This window comes from Podarcis erhardii (genome assembly GCF_964252035.2).
Source record: "Podarcis erhardii genome assembly, chromosome: 13".
Lineage (NCBI taxonomy): Eukaryota > Metazoa > Chordata > Lepidosauria > Squamata > Lacertidae > Podarcis > Podarcis erhardii.
In genome coordinates, this window is record NC_138502.1 from 19,275,145 (window position 1) to 19,297,864 (window position 22,720).

Sequence of the window (22,720 nt, forward strand, 5' to 3'; positions counted from 1 at the left end):
CACAATTTTATGAAATCATCTGTCCTTGAAATAGCATTGAATTATGCCCAAGGGCTCAATGCTGCTTTGGGGAACTGCACACTGTCCCAATACCCACATGCACTAAAATTTGTGGGTGCCTGGCCCCTTCATGGGGAATTTGCGGGTGCTGGGGCACCCAGGGGCCCAGGGAGTTGGCAAATAAGCTTTGAGGCTCCCAAATAAGCTTTGGGCCGCTGCAAATCATTCTTAACAGAGAAGGAGATCTGTGACTGCCAGCTGCTTATGGCAAACTCTGCCTCTAGTTTGTGACCTGCTCTGCCTCTGCCCTGCCATTTTGTGACTGTTAGGCCTCAATAATCCTCAGGGCCGGAAGCAAAAAGTTTGGAGAACAAGGCGCTTGTTGGGCCACCTAAAATCTAAGGTGACGTTATCCACTCGGCAACCCCTTTTTAAAAGCAGGTGTATACACATTCTATCTTAAATTATTTAACAACATTCATATATACCACTCGGTGTTAAGAAAACCTCTAAGGGGCTCACAAAAATATCTAACAGAACATCATGAAGAACATCATTTTAAAATATGCAAAGAAGACTTTGGAATCACCAGTATAAACTGCAGTGGAACCTTGGTTTTCAAACTTCTCCGTTGACAAGCATTTCGGAACTCGAATGCTGGAAGTAACTGCTTCAGTTTTCGAACACTTTTCGGAAGTCAAACATACCACATGGCTTCCGTTTTGAGTTTCCCTATTGTACTGATGCTTCCGTATTGAGTTTTCGGTTTTTGAATATTTTGGAACTCAAAACGGTCTTCCGGAACGGATTGTGTTCGAAAACTGAGGTTTTTGTAAACAGAAACGAAACACACCTAACTTCTACACGCCCGTCTGGGCTGGCTTGCTTAAAAGCAGAATGTTTTGATCTGACATACGAGAGTCACAGTTCAACTGAACTTTTGTCTCTCAGGTGCATATTGCTCTCACATCCTTTCTGGAGAAACGAAAGTAAGCAAGGCGGCCCCAGAATGCCCAGCTTCTCGTGTTTGCTGCTCTCCTTGCAGGGTGCATGTAAGTCGCATCCCCTCACCTGGAGGACCCTTGCCAGTTGGGGGGGATCCTGGGGGCTAGGGCAATGGAGGAGGAGGGAGGGAGGGAGGGAGGGAGGGAGAGGCGGCTTCGCAAAGACCAGCAGGAGCCGGGAAGTGGGCGGCCAGGCGGCCTAGTCCTAGAAGGACGAGGAAAGGTTTCCTGTCTGAAACCTGGAGAGCCTCTGCCAGTCAGTGTAGAGAGTACTGGCCTAGGTGGACTGATGGTCTGATTCAGTATAAGACAAAGCAGACCAGAGCAATACGTTTGGTACCAGCTTGGCTCAGGAGTTGCCTGAAGGAGGCGTACAAGGCGTACAAGGCGCCATCCAACTGCCTAAGGGACTCCACTCCAGGGTTTACTCCTTAGCCTCTGCTGAAGATGTCCCACAAGGAAGTTTTTTTCCTTCTCCTAGATGGGCCAGCTTCCCAGATTGACGAGCCCCATCTGCCCTTCACTTCCCTCTATAGCTGGAACTTGTCTTCACAGGCAGGGGAAATCTCTTAACTCATTGAGGGTTTGAGACCCATCAGCTACCCTCACCTCATTTAGCCGTCCAGTCGAAGCCTTTCCCTGGCTGTGGCCACTATCACCTGCTGACAGCTTCTTGGCTCTTTTTATGTGAATTGCCCTGAGGCCTCTGGGTATAGGCCGGAATAATAATAATAATGATAATAATAATAATGGCCACAGGTGAGAGCTGAGTGAAGACTGAGGACCAAAGTTGGACAAGCCACCCCAGAAAGAGCTTGACGTGTCCCACACCAGAGGTACTCCCCCCCCCCAGCGCCCACAGTGGATGGTTACTTTTTTTGAGAAGTCAAAGGTGCATCCCGCATTAAGATTTAAAGTACCGGTAGTCCTCGAACTCCTCCAACCAGTCTGGTTTTGTTTTGTTTTTTAACCAAAGGACTTCAGGAATCCCATTTTTGCATAATTAAGGGGAATAGAATTTTTAAAGAGTGGCAAAGAGCGATTTCAAGATATATTTGGCAGGGCAAAAAGCCAAGAATTCAATTTAAGTTGCTAACAGATATAAAAGAAAGAGGAGGCTTTGCCCTGCCAGATTTGAAATTGTACTACGAGGCATCATGTCTTTGCTGGTTGAAAGAGTGGATTAAACTAGAAAACAATGAATTGTTGGACTTAGAGGGGTTTGATAATAGATTTGGATGGCATGCGTACCTATGGCACGAGAAAAAGAGAGTCCATAAAGGTTTTGAGAACCACATCTTCCGAGGTCCTTTAATTGAGGTATGGGATAGGTACAAAAACCTATTAGAACCTAGAACACCACGCTGGCTATCACCTCTAGAAGTTATGAGTGTAAAGAAAACTAATACGAGAAGTAAGTGGATAACATATGGTCAACTGTTATTTAAAGAAGGAGAAAAATGGAAAATAAAACCTTATGAGCAGGTTAAAGAACATGTATATGATTGGCTGCATTACTTCCAAACAAATGAGATGTTTAGGAAAGATGGCAAAGAACGAGGTTTTGCGGACAAGGATTCTAAATTTCAAAGTGAAATTATAGATAATGATGGTAAAAATCTACCCAAAATGTATAAACTGTTGTTAGAATGGAATTTGAAGGATGAAGAAGTTAAATCGGTAATGATTCGTTGGGCCAGAGATGTGGGCTATAATATACAATTTGAGGACTGGGAAAAATTATGGAAGGAGGGTCTAAAATTTACTGCTTGTATGACGTTAAAAGAGAATGTGATGAAAATGTTCTATAGATGGTATATGACACTGGCAAAATTAGCAAAAATGTATAGGACATGTAATAAGTGTTGGAAATGTAAAGATAAAGAAGGTACTTTTTATCACATGTGGTGGGAATGTAAGAAAGTGAAAGACTTCTGGGAAAAGATATACAATGAACTGAAGAAGATTCTAAAATATACATTCACAAAGAAACCAGAAGTCTTTCTGTTAGGAATAGTAGAAATGAGATAAAAAGGAAAGACTGTAAATTTTTTCAATATGCAATAACAGCAGCAAGAGTGTTACTGGCCCAGAAATGGAAACAACAAGAAATACCGACTGTGGAAGAGTGGAGAATGAAATTGTTAGATTACGCAGAGCTAGATAAATTGACAGGGAAGATTAGATACTTAAGAGACCAAAAGTTCATCGAGGACTGGGGGAAATTTGTGGAATATCTGGAATATATAAGTGAGGGACAGATGACGCTTAAGGGATTTAAAGAAGCACTGTGAAAATTTAAGAAGTATTGTCTAAAGGAAATAGGAAAAAAGAGATAAATAATGTCAATACAGTGGTGCCCCGCAAGACGAACGCCTCGCAAGACGGAAAACCCGCTAGACGAAAGGGTTTTCCGTTTTGGAGGCGCTTCGCAAGACGAATTTCCCTATGGGCTTGCTTCGCAAGACGACAGCCCATAGGGAAATCTCCGGGACAGTGGGGAAGCGCAGCTCGTCTTCCCCGCTGTCCTCGGACCTCCTCCGAAGCCTGGCGGCGGGGCGGGGACACCTCCTCCCGCCGCCGGGCTTCGGAAGGATGCCCCGATGCCGGGCGGCGAGGCGGGAACGCCTCCCCCCGCCGCCCGGCATCGGAACGATGCCCCGAAGCCGAGCGGCGGGGCGGGAAAGTCTCCCCCCGCCGCCCGGCATCGGAACGATGCCCCGATGCCGGGCGGCGAGGCGGGAAAGGCTCCCCCCGCCGCCCGGCATCGGAACGATGCCCCGATGCCGGGCGGCGAGGCGGGAAAGGCTCCCCCCGCCGCCCGGCATCGGAACGATGTCCCGAAGCCGAGCGGCGGGGCGGGAAAGCCTCCCCCCGCCGCCCGGCATCGGAACGATGTCCCGAAGCCGAGCGGCGGGGCGGGAAAGCCTCCCCCCGCCGCCCGGCATCGGAACGATGTCCCGAAGCCGGGCGGCGGGGCCGCGAAGCCTGGGTGCGCTGGCAACTCTCCGCAAGGAGCACTCCCGCTGCTTGCGGAGAGGTCCGCGAAGCCTGTCCTGGACCTCTTCTGAAGGCAGGCGGGGGGCAAAAGTCTTTGTCCCCCCTGCTTGCCTTCCCAGGGGCTTTTAAATCACCCGGACAGCGGAGAAGTCCTCCACTGTCCCGGGCGATTTTAAAATGCCGCCCGCCAGAAGAGGTCGGGGGAAGGCGGTTTCCATAGGAACGCATTAATTGATTTTCAATGCATTCCTATGGAAAACCGTGCATCGCAAGACGAAAAACTCGCAAGACGAAGAGACTTGCAGAACGAATTAATTTCGTCTTGCGAGGCACCACTGTATAAATTTGAGAAATGTGTAATTAAAATTATAACTATGGATGATTTACGGAACAGCTGAGGAAAGTCCAAAAGAGAAATAAGTTTGTGAAAAACGATGTGAAATTAATATATTTTGTTTTGTTTTATTTATTGATGTTAATTAATAAAAAAAAATATGCAAAAAAAAAAAGGCAAAGCAGACCAGAGCAATACGTTTGGTACCATCTTGGCTCAGGAGTTGCCGGAAGGAGGCGTACAAGGCGCCATCCAACTGCCTAAGGGACTCCACTCCAGATTTGTGTTGGGTTTGCTCCTTAGCCTTTGCTGAAGATGTCCCACAAGGGAGTGGAGGTTTAGGGTCAGAGTTTCTCCCTTCTCCTAGATGGGCCACTTTCCCAGATTGACAAGCCCCACTTCCCTCTATAGCTGGAACTTGTCTTCACACGCAGGGGAAATCTCTTAACTCACTGAGGGTTTCAGACACGTTAGCTGTCCTCACGTCATTTAGCCGGCCAGTCGAAGCCTTTCCCGGGATGTGGCCACTATCACCTGCTGACAGCTTCTTGGCTCTTTTTATGTGAATTGCCCTGAGACCGCTGGGTATAGGGTGGTATAATGATGATGATGATGATGATAATGATGATGATGATAATAGCCACAGATGAGAGCTGAGTGCAGACTGAGGACCAAAGTTGGACAAGCCACCCCAGAAAGAGCTTGACGTGTCCCACCACACTTTTTTTGAGAAGTCAAAAGCGCATCCTGCATTCAGATTTAAACTAGTCCTCAAACTCCTCTAACCAGCCTGGTTTTGTTTTGTTTTTTAACCAAAGGGCTTCAGGAATCCCATTTTTGCATAACTACGGTCTGCAGGAATCTTAAAAGTTAAAACTGGTTTATGATGGCTTTAGCCTGTGATGGAGGTCCAGTCTAATTACAGCCTAACTGTATCTCTTTGTCCTTTTCAGGGGCAGCCGTGATAATCCAAGTCCCTTTATCCTCCGTCCAGGCAGGGCCACGCTCTAATGCATACCTGCCTTGCCATTACACTTTTGACCCTCCCAGGACCATAAACGCTTCTGCCCTGATTGTGAGATGGTCGCTGAGAGGAAGAACCATTGTAAAGTTGCATGGGAGCATTTCAACCTATAGACCGAGGGGAGCAGTGCTTAATTGGGGCACAATACGAAAGGGCAATGCCAGCGTCATCATCACAGATGTAAGAGGCGATGATGTCGGGGTGTATACGTGTTGTGTTAGCCATCCTCCTGACGTTGCTGAAGGGAAGGTGACATTGAAATTAGAAGGTAAGGGATGCAAGGAGGTGGGCATATTTTGCATGAAAGTCCTTGATGTAAAATACAGTGGTACCTCGGGTTACAGTCGCCTCAGGTTACAGACTCCGCTAAGGCAGAAATAGTATCTCGGGTTAAGAACTTTGCTTCAGGATAAGAACAGAAGTTGTGCAGAAGCAGCACGGCGGCAGCGGGACGCCCCATTAGCTAAAGTGGTGCTTCAGGTTAAGATCAGTTTCAGGTTAAGAATGGTCCTCCAGAATGAATTAAGTTCTTAACCAGAGGTACCACTGTACCATTTTAAAGCACATCCTATGAAGCGCTTCATGTTAACTCTCGGCCAAAGAAACCTGACAGGGCCCAATTTAATGATGCTGCTGATGATGATAATTTATACCCTGCCCATCTGGCTGGGTTTCCCCAGCCACTCTGGGCGGCTTCCAAAATAATAATAATAATAATAATAATAATAATAATAATAATAATAATAATGCGATAAAACATCAAACATTAAAAACTTCCTTAAATATGGCTGCCTTCAGATGTCTTCTAAAAGTCAGATTGTTGTTTATTTATACATTTAAAGCACATTTAACTCGTGTGGCTTCCGGTGAAGAATCCTGGGAACTGCAGCTTGCTGCTCACAGATCTACAGTTCCCAGCACCCTTTAAGCTGCCCAAGGAGATGCTCTCCTAACTCTCCTCTCTCCCTCCAGCTCCCCCACGCCTAACACTCGGCCCCACAGAAGTACCCCTGGGAAAACCAATCAATTTGACGTGTGCAGCATCCGACTTTTACCCTGGCCGTGTCTCTGTGAAGTGGCTGCGAGGCAATGAGACTCTGAAAGTTGACTCGCCCCCTGCTAAGCTTGAGGCCAATTACCACTTCTATGCAGAGAGTGTCCTGAACGTCATACCACAAATCTCCGACGCTGGTGTTACCTTCTCGTGCCACATCCAACACCAAGCAGCAAAAGACCCAATCCGTCAAGATATTGAGCTGAAGGTGGTAGGTAAGTGGGAGCCTTTCCCGTGCGACCCTGGAGTCCTGGCCCACCTCCCCCATGCCCATGCTAAGCACAGTTCCCCTCTTAGTGAGACCCAGTTCTGACTCGCACTCTCTACCCTGTTCTGCCTCTGTGTATTTTTCTCCGCAAAACTCTATAGCTTTTTGCTCAAACCAGGTTGTGTCCCCTCCATGATATAGAAACAATCAATAATTTCTTTGCTGAAGTGGATGACGCCCCACCCAGTCAAGTTTGCTTCCACACTAGTGCCCTTCAGCATTGCCAAAGCACATTTAGGCCATACATTTAAAGCACATTTAACAGACACTTGGCCCCACAAAGGTGCAGCTGGCCAAACCAAGCGCCATGGTAAAAATAGACTTGAAATTGCATCGTTTCCCCCAGTTTTTCCCCAGCAGCAGACCCAGTTCTGACTCGCTCTCTCTTACAAAAATACAAAAATACAAAACTTTAACAATTAAAAACACATAAAATTTCAATTGCTTATTTTCATTTAACTTCTTTCTCAGAACTCCTCACACCTCCCCTTCTTGTATTCCAATTTAAATTGTTAACTCAGCAAGTCCTTATTACTTATTTCTCAACTTTAACTTAATAATTTATTTTTGCATGTTGTTATTTTACTTTTCCTCTTTCTTCCATTTCCTCAATTTATTTTTGCAAATCTTATTTTCATTTCATTTTGACCATTTTAAAAACCAATTTTAACTTATCCAAACTTAAACATCAATACTTATACATCATTACTCATTCTTAAACATATTTTACTTTTCCTCTTTCTTCCATTTCCTCAATTTACTTTTGCAAACCTTATTTTCATTTCATTTTGACCATTCTAAAAACCAATTTTAACTTATCCAAACTTAGACATCAATACTTATACATCATTACTTATTCTTGAACATATTTCTTAAAGTCAACCAAAATTTCCCTTCCATGGCTTTCCCAGCTTCCATACAAATAACAAAGCGAATTAAAACAAAGCAAATTATAATTATATACCCTTTGGATTACCAGACTCCACCCACCCCTTTCCCGGTTTCAGTCCCCAACAAGTGTTCATCAGTCTAATATACTGTTTAGCCTGGAGATCTCACGTCCGAGGCTCTCAAATCTCTTTCAGTTCCTCTCTGCCAGCTTTTTTGATAGTCCTTGATGTTAAGCCCCAAATCTCGGAGGGGCTCCGACCCAACAGGATCCATGTTTTTTCCAACCAGCCCTCCATACTTAAAAGTAAAGCTTATGGGGTACTCCAAATCTTGTTTCATCTTCCTTTCAAATCCAAATGTCCCCAAAGCTCCAACTTCCACCTTGGTCAAATTTGTAATCCTTAGGTCTTCAGATCCCCACATGAGGAGATCTCTCAGTTTTACACTCTCCAATTCAGGCCAGACTTTCCACCTCAAGTTTTTATTCTCCTTTGTTGCCTTCATGTCAGACCACAAATTGTAGCTCTCCTTTAACATCTGCAAAATTACAGCTCCTCCTTCCTTTTCTTCAGAGGCAACATATGTCTCTTTCTCCATATTCTCATGGCTCTCAAATTTCTCTATTTGTTCAATTGTATAGGCTTCCTGCTTCAAATCCTTATCAGCTTCAACAATGTTATTTACTGCCAAGACCAAAGTGTTAACGCTTGTAGCCAAAACATCGGTTTGATCTTGTAACTTTCCCAAGAGAACAAGTATTCTATTCAATTCAGTCTGAGTTTTGCCTCCTCCAGCCATTCTTGTAATTTCCCTAAACCCCCTCTAGGGGGATTTTGGTTCCTTAATGTCTTTCAGTTCAAATCTAGTAATCAAGTTAGTTTGTATCAGCCCTCCCTTATTTCGAGAAATTGTAACAAATATAGCCAGCAGAAGCGACAAAAACAAAGTTCCCTTTTTCCTTTCCTTTTGACAGCTAATTTGACAGCTGTCAAACTCTTCAGTACTTCATCGACAGGCTCTCTTGCGGGACGCCCCCGGGTCCGGGGGGGGGGGGTTGAAACTTTAGCTCCCAAAGTTAATCTTTTATCCTCCGGTAAAGTTCTTATAGTGTCAAACCATGAAGGTTAAGGACTTATAAAAAAATAAAGAAAGGATTCTCTCGACCTTAGATACCAGGTTCTTTGCTTTAAAATATTTACAAAGGGGGGGCGGACTTCCTTTTTGACCCTTCCCCGCTCGTTCCTGATTCAACAAAAATTTTTCTTTAAATTCCAAATTCCATGTTACTCACGGGTTATTACTTTAAAGTCCAATTGTTCCAAGGAAAAAGTCAGCGCTTCTCCGACAATGGCTTGCGGCTTCGCTCCGCAGAAAGAGCAGGCTACTCACAGCACAGCACTGCGCCGCACCCCGTCCCCGTTCCGGAGCCTTTAAAAAGGCTCCTTCGCAGATTGGGGGGGGCGCAAATGGTGCCCGCCGAGTCACCACGCTCACAGGCATCTGCGCCTGTGATTTTTAAGGGTCCCCGCGTCGCCGCCGCAGACAAGACCCGATCCTGCGGAGCCGATTCCCTCCGGAGCTCGGAGGGAATCCGCCATTAGTCGATGGCGCTAACCCGGAAGTCCTGACTCGCACTCTCTACCCTGTTCTGCCTCTGCGTATTTTTCTCCTCAAAACTCTATAGCTTTTTGCTCAAATCTGGTTGTGTTCCCTCCATGATATAGAAACAGTCAAGAATTTCTTTGCTGAAGTGGATGAAGCCCCACCCAGTCGAGTTTGCTTCCACACTAGCGCCCTTCAGCATTGCCAAAGCACATCTAGGCCATACATTTAAAGGACATTTAACATCGACACAAGGCCCCACAAAGGTGCAGCTGGCCAAACCAAGCACCATGATAAAAATAGACTTGAAATTGCATAGTTTTGCCCCTGGCAACAAGTTTTCTCCCAGCAACAGGTTGCCTTAGCAACAGACTTCTTTATTAGACAGGCTATGAATGAGAGCAAGCTGGCTGTCGCTCTGCCCAGATGCCTGAGGAGCACAGAGAAGGAATGATTCACTGTACTTAGTTTTACTTTATTTTCCTCAGGGCAGCAGTTGTATAAGTTGCCATGCTAATTCTTCAATAAATACTTTAAGCAGAACTGGAATGGGTGAGGTGTTTATTCCCACATGGGAATTCACCAGCAGATGAGCTGAACTGAGAAAGAAGATTCAGGAAGTATTTCTGGGTGACTCTGCTGAATGAAAACGGAACCCCAAACGACTGGCATAGGGCACTGGTGTGCCATACATTTAAAGCACATTTAACGGATATTGCTTTGTCTGAAGAGTCCTGGGAGCTACAGTTCCCAGCACCCTTTAACAAAGCCCAGTTAAGCTGCCAATGGAGATGCTCTCCTAACTCTCCTCTCTGCCTCCAGCTCTCCCACGCCTAACACTCGGCCATACAGACGTAGAGCTGGGCGAACCAAGCAACTTCTTGTGCGCAGCATCTGACTTTTACCCCGGCAATGTCTCTGTAAAGTGGCTGCGAGGCAGTGAGACTCTGAAAGTTGACTCGCCCCCTGTCCAGGAAGGGCCCGGTGGTCTCTTCTATGCAGAGAGTGTCCTGGAGTTCACACCACAAATCTCTGACGCTGGCGTTACCTTCTCATGCCACATCCATCACCAAGCGAGAAAAGATCCAATCAGTCAAGATTTTGAGCTGAAGGTGCAAGGTAAGTGGGAGCCTTTCCTGTGCGACCCTGGAATCCTGGCCCACCTCCCCCATGCCCATGCTAAGCACAGTTCCTCCTTAGTGAGACCCAGTTCTGACTCGCACTCTCTACCCTGTTCTGCCTCTGCTTATTTTCCTCCTCAAAACTCTGTATCCCTTTGCTATCTGCTGAGGTAGGTGAAGGCCCACCCAGTTGAATTTGCTTCCACACTAGGGCCCCTCACGATTGCTAAGGCACCGCCTTCTTGCAAATCAGCTGGAAGTCACATTAAAATGGCGGCTTCACACGCTACTTAACATGGTGCTATATTTAGCAAAAAAGGCTTTATGTTCCCCATTTTGGGAGATGGGAAGCCTGTGGCCTTCCAGATGTGGATGGGCTCCAGCTCCCGTCAGACCTAGCCAGGAAAGCCAATGGTCAGAATGATGGGAGTTGTAGTCAAAGAACACTGGAGAGCCACACTTTGCCCGTCCTTGCCTTCACAGGACCTGTAGTGAGGTCCGTCTGGCGCCTCCATTGACCTCCCCCCCCCCCCAGGCTGTGATGGACTAGAATGGCATTTTTCTCACACACCTGCCCTTTAAAGGGAACATAGGTCTGACTAAAATATGCAATTAAAGGGCTGCATTTCAGTAATCATAAAAAAGCACAAAAGATGAGAGGGTGGCAATTCCAGACTAAGAATTTGGCATGGAAGCAACACAGCCTTCTGCCTCCAAAGACCACCAGTCGGAAGCCTCTAGTGGTCACAAACAGGGCACAAAAAATTCCTTCTTCGCCCCATTCTTCTCTTGAGGTCAAGCCACATGTCAGGCCATTATTGGATATCTTGGTGCCTTTTCCCCTTAAGTCAAAACTGCTGTGGAGTGCAACTCTTAATTCGACTGTGGGGAAATGATGGCACCGGAGGGGAGAATTAACCTTTTCACCGAGTGCCTTCTTAAGGCAAACTGTAACTCTGCAATAGTGACTCTTGTTGCTCTCAGGATATAGTTGGACTAAGACCCTTTGTCCATCTAGCGCAGTATTTTCCTGGCAGCAGCTGCATGCAAGGTAGATGCTCTGGTGCTGAGCTGCTCTTGTGTAATGCATTCACACAACTGTGGACTGTTCAGAAACTGTTAGGTGGGTTGCCTTTATAATCTGCAGTGTCTCCCTCTATTGGCCATCACCAGACTTGCAGGACCGCAACATCTCTTTCTTCTCCTTGCAGCTCGCCCAGAACTTCATATGCTCACCAGGCCACCAGGGAAGTCGTTCTTGGTAGCTGAGTGCCTAGCGTGTGGGTTTTACCCACAAAACATTACAGTGCAGTGGCTGCAAAATGGGGAGCCCATCCAAGGGAAAATATACGAGTCGGAACTTGTACAGAATCCTAATGGGACGTTCTCAACCGGAAGCGTCTTCTTCCCAAAGCAGGGCCATTTTGCAGCCAATTTTACCTGCCAGGTACAACATGAAGCACTGGAGGCACCACTGGAGGAGACGATCCCCTGGGAGCCAGAAGGTGAGGGTGATAGAATTACCCACCTCTCATCCCCAGAATGTAGTACCAAATAACATCGGCCAAAACTTAAGACTGCATCTCCCATTGACTCTCCTCCAGCTCTAGGATACTTTGGATCACCGATGGCTTGGCTTCTAGGATCTGCGGGGCATGTTGTGGGAATTGGCACAGGAGTTGGAGCAACGTTGATGTACCAAAGACGCAGAGGTGAGTTGAGGCTGCTGGGAAGAAAGGGCAGCTGTAGCAGAAAGGGCAGCATAGTCCGTGGGGAGGCAAGGCTGCAGTGTTGGGGCACGGGACTGCAGATTGCAGTTTGGAAGCAGCTGATTATTGTGTTCTCTCTCTCTCTCTCTCTCTCTCTCTCTCTCTCTCTCTTATCAGCCCTGTAAGCTCAAGCTGCGCTGAATGACGAAACCCTCCTGAAGAAGATGTCGAAAGTCAGGAGGGAAAAGCCAGATGAAGTCTTTGGTATCTAACAGTCCACGGAATAACATTTTAGCACAGGGTTGTTCTAGGCAATGCAATATTGTTCCATTTCATTATGTATTTCCTTGGAAATGTATTTCAAGTATGATAATTGCAGGAGGCTTCATTTTAAAGTCAAGGCGATTTAAATAATTTAAAATCAACCTTCCATTCTGAAATTATATACATATAGTAGAGCTCTGCACTCTTTGGGAATTCAAAGAAATGAAGGAATATTGAGGTTTTCAAAATGGATATTATAATTTGTTAGTTTCAGGGCTGTACCTCTGCCAACTCAGGGCCCCAAACAAGCCCAAAGAACACCTGATCCAGCCTGATCTTCATACTGATGACCAGTTGTGTTGTGACATAAGAAAGAGTGCCAAGCTTGAGGGTTCAGTTAATCTTTAATTAAGGTTACTAAACCCTTCATGTCAGGAGGGAGGTTGGGGAACAAGAAGCTGCATCTCCTTGCCTCCCCGCTCTGACTGCAGCATCGAGAGCAAGAGGGTTCAATCCTGCCTGGTGCTGCTTCACCAACACATCCCCCAGTCTGCCTCTCCTCTTTCCCCATGATTTCCCTCCCTGTCCCAGTTTGTGTATAATATGATTTCTTTTCTCCTTTAGTTTTTCACCTTATACACTGCATTGTCTGTATGGCTATACTTTAGCTTGACGTCTACCAAGTTATGTTTCTTGTTTGTTGTGTTCTAAATTCTTTATGGAAAAACAGATTTCAATAAAGTGTTTATTTAAAAATAAATAAATCCAAAAACTGTAGTAATTCAAATGTAGGAGAAAATAATTGACAGCACCAGTGCCTGATGTTGGGCAAAAGATTCCTGCAAAGCAGGAGGTTCTACCTTTCCAACTCTTCAGTTCCACAATTTTATGAAATCATCTGTCCTTGAAATAACATTGATCTATGCCCAGGGGCTCAATGCTGCTTTGGGGAACTGCACACTGTCCCAATGCCCACATGCACCAAAATTTGTGGGTGCCTGGCCCCTTCATGGGGAATTTGCGGGTGCTCAGGCACCCAGGGGCCCAGGGAGTTGGCAAATAAGCTTTGAGGCTCCCAAATAAGCTTTGGGCCGCTGCAAATCATTCTTAACAGAGAAGGAGATCTGTGACTGCCAGCTGCTTATGACAAACTCTGCCTCTAGTTTGTGACCTGCTCTGCCTCTGCCCTGCCATTTTGTGACTGTTAGGCCTCAATAACCCTCAAGGCCAGAAGAAGAATTTTTTGAGAACAAGCCACTCAATTGGCCATCTAAAAACTACGTCGACTGTTCCTCCCTCGGCAACCATTTTAAAAAAGCAGTTGTATACCCATTCTGTTTTAAATTATTTAACAACATTCATATATACCACTTGGTTTTAAGAAAACCTCTAAACAGCTCACAAAATATTGAATGAAACACAGGCATCATTGTTAAAAACAGTTATGCAAAGGAGACTTTGAAATCTCCAGTACAAAATAAAAAGAAACGAAACATGCGTAACTTCTACACGCCTGGCTGGGCTTGCTGCCATAAAAGCAGAAATGTTTTGCTCTGGTGCCAGGAAGCCGCAGCTCAACTGAAATTTTATCTCTCAGCACATTGCACTCACATCCTTTCTGCAGAAATGAAAGTAAGAACGGCGGCCCCAAAATGTCCAGCTTCTCGTGTTTGCTGCTCTCCTTGCAGGGTGCATGTAAGTCACATCCCCTCACCCGGAGGACCCTTGCCAGTTGGGGGGGCTCCTGGGGGGAAAGGGCAATGGAGGGGGAGGGAGGGAGGGAAAGGTGGCTTCGCGAAGACCAGCAGGAGCCGGGAAGTGGGCGGCCAGGAGGCCTAGTCCAAAAGGACTAGGAGAGGTTTCCTGTCTGAAACCTGGAGAGCCTCTGCCAGTCAGTGCAGAGAGTACTGGCCTAGGTGGAGTGATGGTCTGATTCAGTATAAGGCACTTCCTGTGTTCCTATGAAACTTCTTTTTCCTTCAACGGCAGGGTGGGGAGGGGTGCAAGACTCCCCTCTTGGCCTTACTGTTGAGGTCCAAAGCAGACCAGAAAAATACGTTTGGTACCAGTCTGGCTCAGGAGTTGCCAGAAGGAGGTGTACAAGGCACCACCCAACTGCCTAAGGGACTCCACTCCAGATTTGTGTAGGGTTTACTCCTTAGCCTCTGCTGAAGATGTCCCACAAGGAAGTTTTTTTCCTTCTCCTAGATGGGCCAGCTTCCCAGACTGACAAGCACCATCTGCCCCTCACTTCCCTCTATAGCTGGAACTTGTCTTCACACGCAGGGGAAATCTCTTAGCTCACTGAGGGTTTTAGACACGTTAGCTGTCCTCACCTCATTTAGCCGTCCAGTCGAAGCCTTTCCCTGGCTGTGGCCACTATCACCTGCTGACAGCTTCTTGGCTCTTTTTATGTGAATTGCCCTGAGAGCTCTGGGTACAGGACAGTATAATAATAATAATAATAATAATAATAATAATAATAATAATAGCCACAGGTGAGAGCTGAGTGCAGACTGAGGACCAAAGTTGGACAAGCCACCGCAGAAACAGCATGCCGTGTCCCACACCAGAAGTGTTTCCCCTCCCCTAGCGCCCCATACACCACAGTGGGTAGTTACTTTTTTTGAGAGGTAGGTAGGTAGTTACTTTTTTTTGAGAAGTCAAAAGCGCATCCTGCATTCAGATTTAAACTAGTCCTCAAACTCCTCTAACCAGCCTGATTTTTTACCAAAGGGCTTTGGAAATCCCTTTTTTGCATAACTACAGTCTGCAGGAATCCTAAAAGTTAAAACTGGCTTATGATGGCTTTAGCCTGTGATGGATGTCCAGTTTAATTACAGTCTAACAGTATTTCTTTGTCCTTTTCAGGGGCAGCCGTGATAATCCAAGTCCCTTCATCCCCCGTCCAGGCAGGGCCACACTCTAATGCATTCCTGCCTTGCCACTTCTCCCTCGATCCTCCCAGGCCCATAAACGTTGATTTCCTGATTGTGAAATGGTCGCTGAGAGGAAAAAACGTTGCAAAGTTTGATACCAGCATCACAGTGTTTAGACCGAGGGGAGCAGTGCTTGATGCGACGCGGCTGCCAGAGGGCAACGCCACCCTCTACCTCTCGGACGTAAGGGAGGAGGATGCTGGGGAGTATACGTGTTTCGTTCTCCATACCCCTGACAGTGCGGAAGGGAAGGTGGCATTGAAAATGGAAGGTAAGGGAGGCAAGGCGGCGGGTGGGAAACCATTTCTAAAGCACTGAACATATTTCACATTAAAGTCCTTGATGTAAAATACCATTTTAAAGCTCATCCTTTGAAGCATTTCACGTTAACTCCAGGCTAAACATACCTGACAGGGCCCTAGTTTTATTCATGTATCTGCCTCATTGTGATATTAAGCAGCTGGGCAGTGTCTATTTCTACAAGAGAATAAAATGTGTGTTTGCTCAACGCCGCTCTGCACCCTTGCCTTGGCTCCCTATGGTCCGTTGCTTGAAGGACTTTTCTCCCAGCCCAGCTCTGATAACCAGATTTGAACCATGCTGGAGAGAAAACTACATAAGGCAATGGAATAGAGAGGTGTAGCGAGGAACACCTCTATGTTGACTTTTCTGAAAGACAGACCCCACACACTGCACCAGAACAGGGCAGCTAAACTAGGATGCTAAAGCCAAGACCTGCCACTTCTACATCTATCATTGGAATAAACCTACCTGTGGAAATCATCTCTCCTTTCTCTGGGTACCACAACCAACTTCACCATGACACATGATGAGCAGCAAGAGATCCTTTTCAGTGGTGGCTCCCTGCCTTTGTCATGCTCCAGGGCAGCCTGCCTAGCTCCCACATCAAAATATTTTAGGCTCCATGCAATACTACCTTGCCTCCTCTGGCTTTAGAAATGGTTATTTGCTGAATGCTTACAATGTGGTCCTAAAAGTCCAACTGAGTTAACTGAAGCTTACTCCCAGGTAAGTGGGTATAAGAATTGCAATTCGTACACTTCAGTTTCTTGAACTGCTGCAACTGTAGTTTAAAGGTTTTTATTTTGTATGGTGTTAATATTGTATTTTTATCTTTTTTCTCAATTAGATTTCTGGCCCATAATACAAAATGGCTGCTGATGGTGTTGGACAGAAATATTTAAATAAATAAATACTTATAGTTTGGGTCTCAGTTTTGGGGAGCATAGCCATGATGCTCCCTCGGAAAGAATTTGCCTATATGAAGCACATAACACTGGTTCTCTCTCAGCTGTGTTGGCTGCCATTATACTTCCCAGCATTTTTCAAGATGCATATCTTGATATCCTAAATTGGTTAGGGCCGTGTATTACAGGGAAAACCAGCTCGCATTCAAGCCTACTCCTCTGGAGATGAGGTTTTGGGTAGAGCTGCAGTTTCATGTTCCATCATTAAGAGATGTTCATTGTAAGGAAACAGAGCAGGGCCTCCTTTGTGGTGGTGCTACAGAACTGAGATGTGACCTCTCAAGAGAGGCTTGACAAAAGCACGCTTTGACAAATATCATCACCATTTATTTATTTATACCCCACCCATCTAGGTAGGTTTCCCCAGCCACTCTGGGCAGCTCCCAACAGAATATTAAAAACACAATAAACCATCATACATTAAAAACTTCCCTAAGCAGGGTTGCCTTAAGGTGTCTTCTAAAAGTCAGATAGTTGTTTGTTTCCTTGACATCTGATAGGAGGGTATTCCACAGGACAGATGCCACTACTGAGAAGGCCCTCTCCCTGGTTCCCTGTAACCCCAGGGAGGGAACCAGAAGGCCCTCAGAGCTGGACATCAGAGTCTGGGCTGAACGATGGGGGTGAAGATGCTCCTTCAAGTATACTGGGCCAAGGCCGTTTAGGGCTTTAAAGGGCAGCACCAACACTTTGAATTGTGCTCAGAAATGTACTGGAGCCAATGTAGGTCTTTCAGGACGGGTGTTATACAGTCTCGGTAGCCACTCCCAGTAACAGGTCTGGCTGCTGCATTCTGGATTAGCTGTAGTTTCCATGTCACCTTCAAGGTAGCCCCACATAGAGCGCATTGCAGTAGTCCAAACGGGACAGTTTCCCAGACCTTGAGGGATGGCATAGTGGAGACTGCAGCTCTTACTGCATTTGGGGGGCAGGCCAGGCAGGACTTGGGGCTAAGAGTATAGTGTGTAACGTAAAGGCCACCTAATGAGTTCATGGGCGAGGTGAGATTAGATCTGGAGATTCCTAGTGCGTGCTTTCAACCATGACTTCTGCTCCAGCTTCCTTGTACTGAGAGCTGCCCTTTATCATGGAAGGGAAGAGGGAAGTCACATCCATGCCATACATTTAAAGCACATTTAACTCGTGTGGCTTCCGGTGAAGAATCCTGGGAACTGCAGCTTGCTGCTCACAGATCTACAGTTCCCAGCACCCTTTAAGCTGCCCAAGGAGATGCTCTCCTAACTCTCCTCTCTCCCTCCAGCTCCCCCACGCCTAACACTCGGCCCCACAGAAGTGCCCCTGGGAAAACCAATCAATTTGACGTGTGCAGCATCCGACTTTTACCCTGGCCATGTCTCTGTGAAGTGGCTGCGAGGCAGTGAGACTCTGAAAGTTGACTCGCCCCCTGCCAAGCGTGGGGCCAATTACCACTTCTATGCAGAAAGTGTCCTGAACTTCATACCACAAATCTCCGACGCTGTTGTTAGCTTCTCGTGCCTCATCCAACACCAAGCAGCAAAAGACCCAATCCGTCAAGATTTTGAGCTGAGGGTGGTAGGTAAGTGGGAGCCTTTCCTGTGCGCCCCTGGAGTCCTGGCCCACCTCCCCCATGCCCATGCTAAGCACAGTTCCCCCTTAGTGAGATCCAGTTCTGACTCGCACTCTCTATCCTGTTCTGCCTCTGCTTATTTTCCTCCTCAAAACTCTGTATCCCTTTGCCTGTAGTGAGGTCCGTCTAGTGCCTCCATTGACCTCCCCCCCCCCACCCCCAGGCTGTGATGGACTAGAATGGCATTTTTCTCACACACCTGCCCTTTAAAGGGAACATAGGTCTGACTAAAATATGCAATTAAAGGGCTGCATTTCAGTAATCATAAAAAAGCACAAAGGATGAGAGGATGGCAATTCCAGACTAAGCATTTGGCATGGAAGCAACACAGCATTCTGCCTCCAAAGACCACCAGTTGGAAGTCTCTAGTGGTCACAAACAGGGCTCAATAAATTCCTTCTTCACCCCATTCTTCTCTTGAGATCAAGCCACATGTCAGGCCATTATTGGATATCTTGGTGCCTTTTCCCCTTAAGTCAAAACTGCTGTGGAGTGCAACTCTTAATTCGACTACGGGGAAATGATGGCACCGGAGGGGAGAATTAACCTTTTCCCCGAGTGCCTTCTTAAGGCAAACTGTAGCTCTGCAATAGTGACTCTTGTTGGTCTCAAGATATTGTTGGTCTCGGACCCTTTGTCCATCTAGCGCAGTATTGTCCATCCTGCCTGGCAGCAGCTGTCTGGCTTTCAGGAGGCAGCTTTTCCCAGCGCTGCCTGGAGACACCAGAGATTGAACCTGGGACCTTCTACATGCAAGGTAGATGCTCTGGTGCTGAGCTGCTCTTGTGTAATGCATTCACACAATTGGGGACTGTTTAGAAGCTGTTAGGTGGGTTGCCTTTATACAGTGGTACCTTGGTTTTTGAACTTAATCCGTTCCAGGAGTTCATTCGACTCCCAAAACCATTTTAAAACCAAGGTGCAGTTTCTGTTTGGCTGCAGGAGCTTCCTGCACTCAATCGGAAGCCGTGGAAGCCGCGTCAGGCATTCAGCTTCCAAAAAGGGTTCGCAAACCGGAACACTCACTTCTCAGTTTGTGGTATTCAGGAGCCGATATGTTTGACAACTAAGCCATTCGGGAACCAAGGTACCACTGTACAGTGGTACCTCAGGTTACATAAGCTTCAGGTTACATAGGCTTCAGGTTATAGACTCTGCTAACCCAGAAATAGTACCCCAGGTTAAGAACTTTGCTTCAGGATGAGAACAGAAATTGTGCTCCTGCAGCGCGGCGGCAGCAGGAGGCCCCATTATCTAAAGTGGTGCTTCAGGTTAAGAACAGTTTCAGGTTAAGAACGGACATCCAGAACGAATTAAGTACTTAATCTGAGGTACCACTGTACTCTGCAATGTCTCCCTCTAGTGACCGTCACCAGACTTGCAGGACCTCAACATCTCTTTCCTCTCCTTACAGCTCGCCCACAACTTCATATGCTCACCAGGTCACCAGGGAAGACGTTCTTGGTACCTGAGTGCCTAGTGTGTGGGTTTTACCCACAATACATTGAAGTGCAGTGGCTGCAAAATGGGGAGCCGATCCAAGGGGAAATATACGAGTCAAAACTTGTACAGAATTCTAACGGGACGTTCTCAACTGGAAGCGTCTTCTTCCCAAAGCAGGGCCATTTTGCAGCCAATTTTACCTGCCAGGTACAACATGAAGCACTGGAGGCACCACTGGAGGAGACGATCCTCTGGGAGCCAAAAGGTGAGGGTGATGGAATTACCCACCCCTCACCCCCAGAATGTAGTACCAAATCACCTCGGCCAAAACTGAAACCTGCATCTCCAACTGACCCTCCGCCAGTTCCAGGATCACCAATGACTTGGCTGCTAGGACCTCTTGGACTCGCTTTGGGACTTGTCCTAGGAGGTGTAGCGATGTTGATGTACCAAAGACACAGAGGTGAGTTGGGGCTGCTGGGAGTGGTGGCAGAAAGGGCAGCAGAGTCCGTGGGGAGGCAAGGCTGCAGTGCTGGGGCACGGGACTGCAGATTGCAATTTGGAGGCACCTGATTATTGCATTCTCTCTCTCTCTCTCTCTCTCTCTCTCTCTCTCTCTCCCTCTCTTAGCAGCCAAGAACGAGCAAGCTGAGCCAAATGACGAAACCCTCCTGAAGAAAATGGGAGAAGATGCCGAAAGCCATCAAGGAAAAGCCAGGTGAAGTTTTTGGTATCTAAGAGTCCACAGAATGACATTTTGGCACAGGGTTGTTCCAGGCAATGCAATATTGTTCCATTTCATTATGTATTTCCTAGAAAATGCATTTCTAGTATGAAACACTAAACAAGCCCAAAGAACACCTGATCCAGCCTGATGTTCATACTGATGACCAGTTGTGTTGTGACATAAGAAAGAGTGCCTAGCTTGAGGGTTCGGCTACTGTTTAATTAAGGTTAATAAACCTTTCATGTCAGGAAGGAGGTTGGGGAACAAGAAGCTGCATCTCCTTGCCTCCCCGCTCTGACTGCAGCATCAAGAGCAAGAGGGTTCAATCCTGCCTGGTGCTGCTTCACCAACACATCCCCCAGTCTGCCTCTCCTCTTTCCCCATCATTTCCCTCCCTGTCCCAGTTTGTGTATAATATGATTTCTTTTCTCCTTTAGTTTTTCACCTTATACACTGCATTATCTGTATGGCTATACTTTAGCTTCATCTGTACCAAGTTATGTTTCTTGTTTTTAAGTGTTTTGAATTCTGTATGGAAAAACAAATTTCTTTTTTATTATTATTCATGTATGCTACAACAGCGGCAAGAGTCTTGATGACACAAGGATATAAGAATGAGGAAACCCTGACAAAGGAACATTGGCAAGAGAAATTGATGAACTATGCAGAAATGGCTAAACTGACATACGAACTGCAAGATAAGAACAACTGTGACTTCAAAGAAGAATGTGAACATTTTACAAAATATTTTAAAAGACATCAAAATGAATTGGACTCCTTGGCAGCTTTTGAATAAACATACACAACTTTAGTGATTGATAACTAAGGATGGAGAACCCCACTTGCCTCCTGCAGCCCTTGAGCCATAGACTGGGGTCATCTATAACTACAATGCTACATCTGAATTACTACAGATTTGGGTTTTTTTTAAAAAAAATAAAAACACTTTATTGAAATTTATTTTTCCTTTTTTTAAAAAAATAACAATTTCATCATAACAATATATCAAAACATCATATTTGTTACACTGGTGAACAATTATTATTTCATTTTCTGTTGCATGAGATTTTTCAACTGTTCTTATATGTTCTTTCAATGCTGATTTCAAATCTGAAATCAATTTTCGTGTACATGCTATAGTTATTTTGCAATTTCCAACTTTTGCCGATATGTCATATTTACACTGGGGATAACTGGACACATTTTTGTCTACTCGAAGAAGCTATGGTCCGATATGAAAAATACAAATATTTAGGTTACAAAACTGTAAAAATAAAGAAAAATTAAGTTTGCAAAACAATTATTACCATGTGGTTAGGGTAGATCAATGTGTCAGTGTCCACTTATCCCCAATGTAAATATGACATACAGTGGTACCTCGGGTTAAGTACTTAATTCGTTCTGGATGTCCATTCTTAACCTGAAATTGTTCTTAACCTGAAGCACCACTTTAGCTAATGGGGCCTCCTGCTGCCACTGCGGGTTAGCGGAGTCTGTAACCTGAAGCGTATGTAACCTGAAGCATATGTAACCTGAGGTACCACTGTATCGGCAAAAGTCGGAAACTGCAAGATAACTATAGCATGTACACAAAATAGATTTCAGATTTGAAATCAGCATTGAAAGAATATATACCGGTAAGTACAGTTGAAAAATCTCATGCAAAAGAAAATGGGGGGGAAAATGTTCCCCAGTATACTGTGTATCCCAAGGGAATACATTTTTTTGCATACCTCCAAGAGTACATGTCATTTTCAAAGCTATACATGTAATGTTCAATGCTATATTACATTTATTCTCATATTGTACTACTTTGGCTATGTGTTTAATAAAATATTGAATTCTTGCATTGTGAAAAACAAAGATTATGGTGAAAAGTAAAAAACATGAATTGCAAAAAAAACCTAGAGTTTACAGATCAAAACCAACTACAGATATGAAATCAGCATGTTTGAAATTAGGTTAGAACAACTGCAGGTGTCAATGCAACAAAAATTTTGCTCCCCAGTGTTACCCCCTCCCAGACTTCCCTCAGCTCCTCTCTCTGATTTCTCAGCACATATTATTCTCTGCATATTATAAAATTATATCAATCCTTATATTATCTATCTACCATGTTACTGTTTTGCACCTGGAGTCAGTCAGTGCAGCTTGGAATTCTAGTTAAGAAAAGAAAAAAACAGACACAGCCCTGAAGTCTGCGAACCCCTGCTAGAGGGCATGCACATTATAGCAAAATTCTCCCACTATGATATTTTGTTCCTTCATACTCAGATAATAATATCAGGCCATTTGATAAATTGCTGAGAAAAGCAACAAGTGCTTCTCCAGTGAGTAGCATGTCTGAAATCTTAGGGCTTATTCAAAACTGAAGCACAACTCTCGTTCCCACTGTCAAATGCTGAGACTCAGCCCTGAAAAGTATTCAAGAGTGCTTTTTGACAGCAGAATACTTGGGAGGTT

The 22,720-nt window shown here is 45.6% G+C and overlaps 1 gene segment (V, D, J or C); it reads left to right on the forward strand.

Annotated features, from left to right (window-relative positions):
- The first annotated feature begins 849 nt into the window (after positions 1 to 849).
- Positions 850 to 21,484, forward strand: LOC309327736 (Ig gamma-1 chain C region secreted form-like). The segment is given in 8 exons: positions 850 to 1,052; positions 5,292 to 5,630; positions 6,335 to 6,631; positions 10,000 to 10,296; positions 11,510 to 11,803; positions 19,895 to 19,993; positions 20,164 to 20,248; positions 20,839 to 21,484.
- The last annotated feature ends 1,236 nt before the right edge of the window (positions 21,485 to 22,720 follow it).